General features: G+C 41.3%; 1 non-coding gene across 1 annotated transcript; it reads left to right on the top strand.

Moving 5' to 3' along the window:
• Window positions 1-6261: 6261 nt before the first annotated feature.
• Window positions 6262-6343, top strand: TRNAS-UGA (transfer RNA serine (anticodon UGA)). The gene has a single exon. It is a non-coding gene; the product is annotated as a tRNA-Ser (tRNA).
• Window positions 6344-13017: the final 6674 nt, after the last annotated feature.

The raw sequence follows: 13017 nt of genomic DNA, 5'->3' as shown, positions 1-13017 counted from the left end.
GCCGCTAAAGTTGTTCTCAGGATCATAAACAAAAGGATAGAGAGTAGGGCAAATGAGTACTTAGGGGATGATCATTTTGGGTTTAGGAAGGGGAGAGGTACGCGTGATGCCATTGCAGTAATGAGATTATTAATCGAGAGGAATATAGAACACAACCAGGAGGTATTTGCCTGTTTCGTAGATTTCGAAAAAACGTTTGATAGAGTGAATTGGGAAAAACTAATGAGTATATTGCAGAAAATAGGAATAGATTGGAGGGAAATGAGGCTAATCCGCAACCTGTACATGTCTCAGACTGCTCAGGTGCGGGTGGGAAACGGGGAGTCAGGATGGGCAGTGCTAGGAAGGGGTGTAAGGCAAGGTTGCCCATTATCACCGTTGCTGTTCAACCTGTATGCAGAGGAAATGATCAAAGAGGCATGGGAAGAACTGGAGGTAGGAATGAAAGTAGGCGGGGAATTCGTAAAATCAGTTAGGTTTGCTGATGACCAAGCTTTAGTTTGTCAGTCAGCCAAGGGGCTGCAAGCATTGCTGAGTGAATTGGAAATTCAGTGCGACAGGTATGGGATGAGAATCAATATTAATAAAACAAAGGTTATGCGATTTTCTAGAAAGAAAAAGGCCAAGCTTAACATTAAAATAGGAGGGCAAAAACTAGAGCAGGTAGAGCAGTTTACGTATCTCGGTAGTGTTTTGGACCAACACGGTCAAAATAGTAGGGACGTAAGGAGAAGAATTGCGCTAGGCAAAGAGGCTTTCACAAGGAGGAGGGAGTTGATGTCGGGGACTTTGAGTAAGGATGTTAAGAAAAGACTCGTAAAAACTTTGATATGAAGCGTAGCTATGTACGGTGCGGAAACGTGGTCATTGAAGCAGGAGGATAGACGTAGACTGGAGGCTTTTGAAATGTGGGTGTGGAGAAGAATGGAGAAGTTGAAATGAACAGAGAAGAAAACAAATGAGGAAGTATTTGGTATGGTGGGCGAAGAGAGGGGTTTGTTGGGAGCAATCCTATGGAGGCAGGAAAAGTGGATGAAGGGGGTGTTGACCGGAAGTGGGATGTTGAAGACTGTGATAGAGGGGAGAATGTTGGGCAAACGAGGAAAGGGAAGGAACAGGATAGGGATGTTGGACGGGATGAACGGAGGAAGAAAGTACTCAGAGATGAAGAGGGACCTGATATAGAGTAGGATGATGGATTTTGTGTTTTGTTAGTATAATAATAAATTATTTGTTTGGTAGTTGTGTCCATCCAAAAACCTACCTTAACCGGTAGATTACCTTAAAAAAAAAAAATATATATATATATATATATATATATATAAACACAGATGTAGATTTTTAAACCATATAAACACAAAGAAAGGACACCCACATATGTTGTTTTGACGTTTCGACGGCAAGGCTGTCGTCTTCCGAATATATATATATATATATATATATATATATATATATATATATATATATATATATATATATATATATATACACACACACACACACACGAGGGTAGGCTGAAAACTAATGCACACATACTTGTAGACCACAAACGAAACAAACTTCCGAAGCACTCCTGATGGCATGTGGAAATAGCATTACCCCGCAACACGCATGTGCTGGTTTGAGGTCGTTTCAGTCATCCAGTGCATTTTGAGAAGCGGAAGTATGGACACGTGTTCCAGTGCTATGTCAATGCGATTGAAATAGCGCCTGTTTTAGATTTATTCTATCACATCTGTAAGCGTCGAAATACACCCGGAAAGATGCAGCTTTCCATTCAAATAATTTTGTCAGTAGTGGCTCTTTGGATAATGTGAGTACCTCCAATTTCGAGCACAAGAGTAGAAGGTAGAGTAGAAGTAAAGTAGTTCGGGTAGGAAGCAGGAAAGGGTGGGCGGATGGTAGCGCGGGGAGATTTGGATACGCATCCTTCAGGGAAATACAATAGGGTGAAAGTAAAACAAAAATCAGAGGATACATTGGGGACTAAGACCGGTTGTGGCCTTAGAATTACTTAGAAACCCCGTTAAGTAAGCACAGTTGGGTCTAGACAGAGAAGCAAAGAAGGGAAGGGAAGTCGAATGGCAAAAAGATTCTCGAGTTGGGTCGGGGTCAATATTTTAAACAAGGCCCTTTAATTCACATCACTGATGATATTATCTCCCTACGCAAATATGGAATATTTTCTACATGCTTTGCATCTGCTCCAATTTCATTCCCCGCTTCCAGGTAAAATTCTGGGGAATAGTCTCGTTCCTTACGAGCCAATTACCAATACGAGGCAATCGAAGCACGATTGATTTTAAATTAACGAATCTGATATTATGGTCTACCAGACCACGAGGAATCTGAAAAGGCCAATCAGCCTTGAGTGGGAAAAATATTCCTCGCTCTCCGTTTAAGCAGTGTAATGTGAACTTCAATGGGACATTAGTCCCCATCTGAGATTACGTAAGTATTATTTTAGCAGCTATCTACAAACAATTCTACATACGTGGCGAATGGTAAAATCATGTGTGTGAAATGTTGTTTGGGACGCGGGGATATTCATTACTTCGAAGGACAGTCTGGAAGATATCCGTCCATTGGACGGAAAAATATATTACTCATACGACGGCATTGGGACTCTAATTCCCTTTAAAGAAGGCGTGACGTGACCTCTTGCGCGTCCACACCCTTGGCCCACCGATCCGACAACTGCCGAAAACACCTTTGAAGGGCTTCTTACTTAGGGGGAATGGTGTACATCACCGCCTTCGTCTTTTGCATTATCTCTTCCCCACTCTCAAATGGGTCTCTTTCATTGGCGTCTTCAGCTTTGGAAGCAACCAGAAGTCTCAAGGAGACATGTCTAGACAGTATGGATGTCTGCGGGGCATGGACTGGAATTCCATGTTTCGCCATATAAATCTAGATCAGTGGTGACGGAGCATTGTCATGACGGATGCAACTGCCAGTTATTCGCCGTTCAAAGGTCTCATCTTTTACGCCAAACTGTATCAAGGAGTCAGCGGAGAACTTGCTCATAGTACTCTATTGCCAATCTCTGTCCATCTGGGTTGCATTCGTGATGTACGATTCCACGGATATCAAAGATCACAGCATCAACTTTTTTGCTTCGCACCATCCACGTATTTTTCGGCCTTGGGGACTCTGGGCATGCTTTCATTGTAAACATCGTGCCTTTGTTTTCGGGTCCTAGCCGCGCTGCCATGACTCATATCCAGTTATCTGGGTGTTCAGAAACTCATGATCGGTGTTGGCATTGCCCATCAGGTCCTGTGCAATCTCAAGACGGTGTTCTTTTTGTTCCGCTGACAGCAGCTTGGGCACACATATTGAACATACTGCGCATGCTCAAATCTGCGGCATCTTTACTTATTCTAACCTCACCGGCAAATCTCTCGTACAGTTAAACGACGATCAACAATTTCCAAATTTTTCACCCTCTCAAGGACAGCTGCATTCCGAGAGGTGTGTGCCCTCCCTGAACTCTGGTCACTCACCACCAATGCGCGGTCATTTTTTTAATCGGTTGAATCATTTCTTAATTTTTATTAATTTTATTCCATGCATAAGCAATAAGGTACGACTTGAAGATTCTTTGCCGCGGTATACTATGTATACACGGTATGCATAAGCAAGACGGTACAACTTGAATATTCGGTACCACGGTACAAGTTCGGATTATTGATATCCATCCATACATTTTTCATACAATATGATGCTGGGTATTGTCAATGAAACATACCATCACAAACAAACCGAGTTGAAATAGGTCACTTTCCCAAGTGGATGTCGGATTATTAGTCTGGATTAGTCTGAATACAGCCCTATTCTCCCGATCTGGCACCACCGGACTTCTTCTTCTTCTTCCCCCTGATGAAAAGACAGCTCAAGGGACGACGTTTTGACTCGATAAAGGCCATTCAAGAGGCTTCGACGAGGGTCATCAACGGCATCCCCAAAGAAAATTTCCAGCGGGCGTACGGGGAATGGGAGCAACGTTATACTAAGTGTGTAGCAGCTCAAGGAGCATACTTTGAAGATTATTAAGTCGATGTAAGTATATCGTCAATAAAATTCTTGTAAAAAAATCAGTCCTACCACTTTTGGGTGCGACCCTGTATTATCATATTTTAAAATCCAAATTTAGTCATGCTCATCATTGCGGATAATGATTCCGATGCAGGTCACCTGGGAAGAAATCCATCCGCTCCCTCCGACTAATACCTTGAATATTTCTCGATCTACGCCAGCGATCGTCGAAACCCAGATCAAGGCTTAGAATGCAATAGCAATCCAAAAACGTTTTTGGCCTCCTGAGTATGACACGAGTTCTTCCGTAAAAGAAATGACGCATTACGACGGAGGTAATCAAATTACTTATGACATGCTTGCATAAGGATATTTTATTCCCATTTTTTCAATAAATGATTGACACCGTCGATAACGAAGAGTATATTGGCATCACCGATAGCGGTGCAATGTGGATAGAAGCGCGTTCGGAAAACGAATTCGGTAAAATCGTAACCTTCTTGTATTACGCGTTATGATGCGTCATATTCTGCGTAGAATAGAACGCGCCATTGGAAATCAAGCAGATTCAGATTGAAGGAATCAAGCACCTCCTTTTTTATTCCTTCTCCCTTGGCCATAGGGAATGTGTTCCCCCTCGCTCGCGCCTGTTTGGACGAACCCTTTCCTCCATCTGCGGAGAAGAAATCCTTAAAAGATAACATTCCGGTCCACTTGTCCCATTGTAGGGAAATTGTTGGGCAGAATACCTATTGGCCTTTTTGTTCACATATTTCAATTTTCACTTGCCAAATTGTGAAAATCTTCAATAAAATGCGACATTTTTATTGGATCCTTTTTTTTGGTGCTCCCCTCTAATTGTCGCTTTTATTGCTATCGATTCACTCAAGGAGAATTATCAATTATAATTCATTTCTTTATTCCTCTTGGGTAAAAATCAAAGCGCAAATTACGTAGCCCCAATTAGTCAGCAGTTTCATCGAAAGGTTATCGCATCACCAACACCAAAAAGGACCAGGGTGGTGGAAAATTTATGACCATAATTTTTCTCAGTATTACGGGAATGGTGTACCAGCAAGCTTCAGCAGCACAGCCCACATGCAATTGGAGTATACGATAGGGATGTAATGAAAATTATCCAAGGCCATATCAATCGCACACGGCCAGATTTCATATCAACAGGCTGGATGCCGCACTGCGATAATAATACAAGGCCGTACATTAGGAATTCCTTTGCTGAATATCTTGCGAAAATCAATGCAAAGTGTTTTCGTCCTCCCTGTGTACACGCAGTTCAGACCCAGTCCCCATGCGATTCTCTCCCGTTGTTCAGTGCTAAGAGGAAAGTGTTTGCCGTCAACGGAAGCCGTGGCGAATGCTGATGAGATGATTTCCAAGGGCCGATTCAGAAATGGCCTCAAGGAGGTCTTCTACGACTTGGAAACGGTGCGTAAATAAATTCGTATCCAGTGGAAACTACGTCGACTCAGACCGCGGTCTCAGTATTTGGAGGATAAGTAATGGTAAATTGTTCAAAAGAAATGATCGTACTTTATTGAACAGCCGTCGTTCATAAGCATGGACACATATTTGAGCATATTCTTGCACACACACACACGGATCCTCTCCTATTTTTCCTCTAACACGCACGACTTTCACTATTCTTGAGAACTTGTCGCAATAAGGGGTGCTTCCGAATAGAGCTGTATATTTAGGTGTCCAAAATAATAATGCAAGAGTGAATATGTTTGAATTTCAAAAGACTTTGCAACTTGCAAGGAAACATCACATATTTGAATGTGCCATTGATAACGCCAATCAATATTATTTTATTTACGCGATCCAATCAGCCAATTTAATGCTGAGCCATGTAAATGATGTTCTGCGGCTCTCCAATGGTCATTTTTCCTTGCCACTACAGCTCTTTTTTTTGACTGCCTGTCTCTTATTCCAATTTATTCAGCATGACCGTCTCGTTATGCGATTTCAATTTTACGACTTCAAACAAGTTTTACCGATTTTCTCTTAACTTCGACTTCCTCAATTGGGTTTTTCCACCAGGGATCCCAAATATTTACCGCAAATTCCAATCGTGGTCTAATTAAATAATTACAACAGCAAATAAAATGCATCTTTATAAATATTTGAACATCACATTTCCCTGTAATCCGTATGAATAGTTCTTAGTTTCTTTTAGGTACATACCAACTCAACCTTAATCAAGCTGTGGTGTCCGAGTGGTTAAGGAGTTGGACTTGAAATCCAATGGGCATTGCCCGCGCAGGTTCGAATCCTGTCCGCAGCGAATTTTTTTGCTAACCCCGGTGGCGGCGAGATTAAGTCCTCGTCTGCCATTCCAAGGGTCGCGGGTTCGATTACCACCTGGGTGGATTTTCCCTCAACTTAGGGCTTGGGTGTTTCTAAATATGGCCATAGTTACCATTGATGGATCCATGCTACTTCAGGGAATTATCGTCGCGTAGGTGAGTTGATGGTCAACTGTTTCACCACCAGGACTGGGGGCCTCTTCATGTGGACGTTAACTGCGTTGCGATTTGGCCGCTATGCATAGGAGACGCTGACTGGCCGGGAGCTCTCTGATTGGTTCTTTACAAATGGTTGAAAAGATAAGTAAGCTACTACGGAAACATAATATGACACCTAGGATCTCTACAGCAAGAAAAATCAGCTACATAATCTCTAAGCCCGAATACCCGATCACATGCACGAGGGCGTATATTAGATCAAGCGCACATGTGGGAAGTCCTATATTAGCCAAAGAAGAAGGTCCATCAGATGCAGGACTAAAGAGCACCAAAGGGCCACTGACAAAATACAGTTCCAACTCTCGTCAACTTCCGAACATGCGTGGTCGGAACCGGGACACACGATAAAGTTCGACCAAATTAAATTGCTGTTAAGAGAGAGGCATTATTTTCCGAGACTCATAAGAGAAGCGGTAGAAATAATGAAGAATCAAAACAATTTCAACCTTGAGGACGGCTACACCCTGACTTCCACATGGAAAAGGGGGATTCCTATTCGCCAACAAGAAAGAGCCAATCAGAGAGCTTCGGGCCTGTAAGCGTCTCCTATACGTATAGATAGAGCGGCCAATTCGCAGCACAGATTACTTCGGCCTGAAGACGCCTCCAGGAGTGGGGGCGAAACAGTTGTCCATGAACACACCTACGCGACGGTAATTCCCGGAAGCAGCATGGATCCATCATCAGATAGACGTCGCGAAAGCCTTAGGATTCGTTGTCATCATTATTAATAGTCCGATGCAAAAGCCAAAATGAGCTGTTTTCGAAATAATGTTAAATAAATACCCTGCTCTGTTTTCAGATTTTAACAGCCACTATTGCGCAGTATATGCGTACTAGGTTTTACGTTTGAACAAATTCACGATTACAAATACATAAACTAGAAATCATTTTATTGATGAAGAGATATTACCTGCCAATACCTTCTGCGTCCTGGCAGCCGCCAGAGGAACCGCCATGGTGGTTTTAGGTGTTTCGCCCGGCCCGTCCCATGCATCATATGCATCGCGGTTCCGACCTCCCAAGAGCGAATGCGAGCCTCATCTTCCTCGAGAGGAGCAGCGTGAGGGAGAGGGAGGATAAGATTTCAAAAAGATGTTTCCGTTTATTTACTGTAAATGCTAGTTCAACGACAATGGAAATGAGAAAGGGGAGGGGCGAGTAGAGTTTCCATTTTAATAATGACTCCATCCGAGGGGCAAAAACGAAACTCAACCCTCTCTCTCTCTCTCCTGCCGCCGTTGTGTCTTCCCCGAAACGGTTTCCCCCTCCCCCACCTCCCCTAGTCCTCCTCCCGGGCGCATTAATGCCCGCCAAGAGTAATCCGCTTTGCAGGCGAGCGCCTCCTCGGTTCCAGCGCAAATGCTACGCGACGGCGTACTTCCCTCCCTCCACACCCCCTCCTCGGCAACCCCTCCCCCGCGCCTCTGTGACCGGCAAACTTGTGTTGTGTTGTGTGAGTCTGTCACTCCCCATCTCTATTCAAATCTCACCACCCCACGCCCTTCCCACCGTTACGTGCCGGTGCACTTTTGCTGCGACTTGAACTTAATAATCCCCTCGCGCCTTCTACACGTTCGTGGAATCTGGTGCTCGAGGAAGGGGGAATATTACAAATCAACGTTCACTGTCACAATTACATTTTATAATAATACAATGGCATGTTCGTGTTAAGTAACTAAGGGTATCAATTGACGAATTAATGGTAAAAACAGTGATATTAAGAGAAAATGAGGATAGCATTTATAGTGACACATTGCTTCCATTTACCTTTTGCTTTCGTGTGTGCGTGTGCTTATGGAAAAAGGTAAAGTATGGGTAAAGCAAACCTTACAGTTAAAAAACCTGTAAAATCTGTTTTCGTCGAACGATCCGGAACCAATTTGTGGTGACAGAGCCTTTCATGGTTGAGAAGAGGAAGACGGGAATTATTTCTTCCTGTCGCGTTTCCCTTGCCTCGGGTTATTAATCTGAACCCAACAGCAAAGAAGGATAGCTTTCTGCCTCCGACAATACTTCTTCAACACGGCTAACTCTGAAATTCGCCCTTTGGTATACTTTGGTGTCAACTTCTATCTGCGCGATAAGCATCGAAGTAAATCATATCCCCACCTTCTTAGTGGCCTTAGAAATTCTTCATCGAGCCTTGCCTTCAGGGGCAATATGCCTAGCAAAAGTTAAGAAGTTAAATTTCTATCTGTCATCATAAATTACCAGATCTCTCCGGGAAACAGGCGACATAGGAAAAGGAACTGGCTTTAGTGTTGGGTGAACTCTGCATTCGCTAATCAAACCAATATTGGGATTTATAATTGTGATATATACGCTAAATACTGCCCAGGGAGGGAGAGTTGTTTGTGAATCCTTATGAAAGTATCGCCATTTTGGAGTTGTAATAAATGTAAATGTAGGAATGCTGAGTTAAAAAGTCCTTGATAGTAAACTTATCATAGTTATTCAAAATACGAGGGTGGTCTGTAAAGTTTCCGACCTCAGAAGTCATCACAAATTTCAGAAAATTTAAGAAAAAATATCTTGTATCTTTGTTAGGCATCAGTTAAACAAACATTTATTTTTCATAACTAATGAAAATTTTAAATGAGGACGCGAAGTTTATCTTATGACTGAATATTCTCCGATGTAATTCAGAAATTTTCGAATGGTAAGTACGTATTTTTCATTTTCCAGGCGCTATAGATCCAATATATCTCTAGTTAACCACAGAAAATGAACTGAATTACTTTTAAAATATTATTATATGTAGGCAAAAACGGTCAAGAGCAATTAATAATTAAAGATTATCAGAATAACTTCGATGCAGATGTTATGATATTATTATTATGTAATCTACAGGTCAAGGTAGGTTTTGGATAGACACAACTACCAAATAAAAATCCCGTCCAACATCCCCATCTTACTCCTGCTCCTTCTTCGATTTCTTAACATTCTCCCCTCTATCACAGACTTCAACATTTCATTGAAATTAAAAACGCTTTGCAACCATCTTCGCTGTCTCCTTATGATTTTTCCCAACATTTCCCTCTCCTCACCCACCATTAACAGATTTCTCAATTTTTTCCCTTTCGGTCCATTTTACCTCCTCCATTGTTCCCAAAAAAACCATATATTAATAGCCATAAATCTACATCTATCCTCCTGCTTTAGTGACGATGTTTTCGCGCCGCATATGGCTATAGATACGTAAACTGTTCCGCCTGCCCTAGTTTTTGCCCACCTATTTTAAAGTTAACCTTAGCCTTTCTCTTTCTGGAAAATTAAATTGCCTTTGTTTTATTTATATTGATTCTCATCCAATATCTGTCGCACTGAATTTCCATAATACTCAGCAATGCTTGCAACTCCTTGTCTGTCTGACAAACTAGACCTTGGTCATCACCAAATCCAACTAATTTTACGAATTCCCCGCCGACTTTCATTCCTACCTCCAGTTTTCCCCATGCCTCTTTAATCATTTCCTCAACATACAGGTTGAACAGCAACGGTGATAATGGGCAACCCTGTCTTATATCTCTTCCTACCACTGCCCGAATGGCCATTATGCTTCTTTTGCTTTATTTGTTATCGGCCTCAGTTTAATATTTTACTCTTTATACCTTCTTCTGCATAACTCAATGTTTTAATTCTTCATTTCACTCTCTCATTCATCTGTATAATCATTTCATCCTTGATCCATGGTTCCCTTGTCCTTTTCCAATTAACAGTTCCTCTACTTTCCTTAGTGGCTTTCGATATCCCTTTTTTGATATATTCCCATTTTTCCTCGAAAGTACTTAGCTCTTTTCCCTTATTCATTATTTTCCCTATAGCTTGCCGACACTCTTTTTTTATCATTCCAGCTAATGCTTCTACATTCCATTTGCTAACCCGCCTCCTCTGCCTTATATTGTCGAGTCGGACGTTACACTTCACGCGCACTAAATTGTGGTCAGAGTTCGCATCTGCTCCCGGAAAACGGTATGAATTGATCACATTGTTCTTAATTATGTGCCCAACTATGTCATAAATTAAATGATACCTTTCTGAGTCACCTGACAATTTTCATGTATACAAACGTCTTTTAGGTGTATAAACCAAGTATTGGTGGTCACTAACCCCTGTCTCCTGCAGAAGTCAATTGATTTTTCCCCGCGGTCATTCCTCGTACCTAAACCGTAGTCCCCCACCTCATCACCATCTCTTCCTTCGCCTATCGTCACATTACAATCCCCCATCACTATCAAATATTTCCCTACATAAACAAAAGCGATTATGTCCTCCATCTGATCGTATGTCCTATCGAGTTCTTCCTCCTTATGATTGCTTGGTGCTATGTACGTGCATACCTGAACAATGACCGATTTCGTCGGTTCTGCTTTCATCTCTACTTGTAATCTTCTAACCGTTCCTTGCTCTTTGTTGACTACGCTTTTTTCTACCTTTTCATTCAATATTATTGCATCCCTTAGTTGGCTCTCGTCCACACCGCTGTATATTTATCACTCCAGTAATCCCCGCTATCCATCCATCTCACCTCGCATAAACCAAAAATATATATTTATATTTCCCCTTTCCATCTCTCACTTAATTTTCTCCATTTTCCCTGTACTCAACATTGTCCTAAAATTCCAAGTTCTTATTCTAACTAAATTGGTTTTATTCCTCTACGTTTTCTGTCCTGCTGCAGTGGGTTTTCCCTTGCAAGAGTTTCGTTGGATGATGACTGTGGAAGCCTTGCCTCTCCCGCTGCCGGGCAAGACACAGGGTTAATCGGGTCGAGTCCCATAGTTGCCAGGACTCATATTATCTATATTGTCCATCATTATTGTCTTGGGAATAATAATTGAAGTCGTTTCCCGTTGCCTTCCTCAATAGTGTTTTTAACGTGACACCATCAACCAATGGCCGCTCCACTGGGGTCAGACGCCTTTGCAGCCGCCTCACTGGGAAAAAGACACTGCGTGGACTACCTTGTGCCTGAGTCCTAACCTTTGACCTATTTGGCATAGGTGACCCTAAGAGGGGAAGTTATAATTGCACCTACCAGCACAGCTCTAGGGGTCATCGAAATGCGCAGCCCTTCAACCACATCAAGGTTGTAGTCCATGGGAGGGAGATGTTCAATATGAAAGTAAACAATTTTTACTTATAATTTGTAATCAAATATCGCCTTCTGAATGTGTAAAAGCTTGTCAAGATTTTAAATTTTTAATTGGAATGCATTTTCACCATTTGAAATGCAAACGATTATTATTCGTTCCAATGTTATACACTAATTATCAAAACTATCTTAAAAAAACAATTTGATCTGGTCTTTGCAATATTCAAAAGAGTGTGTAATAAGTAGTTATTTTGTACTTTACAAATTCAATTGTTGTACAAAAACAGAAGATCAGGTATTCTTAAAGCTCAATGTTTTGAATGAGCGAGGTCCCTTTGTAAGTGGTTGTTTTCTTAATATGTTATTGAGCGGGCTTACGTTTACGAAATATTACTTTTCCCTCTGCCACACGGTACTATTAACCTTATTGTATCAAAGGACGACGGCAATTATATCATGGTATCCCTATCCGAATACTTAGTATGCTAAACTTTATACACATAATAAAAATTACATTCACTCGAAAGTTTGCCAAATTATAAATTACTGATGGTGTAATTATTTGATATGATTTAATGCTTATTACTCATTAGGTATTGTTCTTTTTAAACTTTTGTTTTTGGTAATACTTTTATATTGTTAAGAAAATGTTGACAGGACGATAAAATTCTGCTCATGCTGTCCTTTCTTAAAAATTGACGTAGTCTTAAGTTTTCCACCGTCTAAGGAAAAGTCAAAACATTTTAAGGAGCCAATACATCCGGAGCTTTATGCTACTACCTTTTAAAGCTTTAACTATTAATATTACTTGGAAGAAAAATCTTTCAAATGACGTTAAAGTGAGAAATTACAAGCTACTTTTTCCGTATGTCTATGCAGGTTTTTTAAAGGTCCCTTCATCAAAATTGAATCTCCGAATCGATTCTTGGAATTTAGAACTCTATCAGTAATAACATTTCCCATTATAGTACTATCGTTGTTCTAAATTACACTGTCGAATAACTCATTACAATTGAAATCGTTATCGCAAGCCATTTAGCGATTATCCGTATGTATTAAATCTGTCGGAGAACCACTTCATGGTCTCCTAATTCCTCTCTGTGACTTCCGCCGTTACATGTTTCATACGACATCCACCGCCAAAGATCTCGCAAATGTACTTCCCCCCGTTCAAATTTCCCTCGGCTTCCATCCCTTTTCCATCATTTGTCTTTTGCTATTGGAAGTTTTCCAACATACTAGTTTTCTTTGCATTCTCTACTCTTCCCGCTAATCGTAGAATGTCATTTTTAGTCATCAGATCGGTACCTAGGCTCTTCCATTAAAGCACCTTCC

The sequence above is a fragment of the Hetaerina americana genome, unplaced genomic scaffold, assembly GCF_022747635.1.
Source record: "Hetaerina americana unplaced genomic scaffold, ioHetAmer1.1.p SCAF_1, whole genome shotgun sequence".
In the NCBI taxonomy this organism is placed as follows: Eukaryota; Metazoa; Arthropoda; class Insecta; order Odonata; family Calopterygidae; genus Hetaerina; species Hetaerina americana.
The sequence above is the reverse complement of the archived record's forward strand: the minus strand, read 5'-3'. Positions and strand labels throughout refer to the sequence as shown.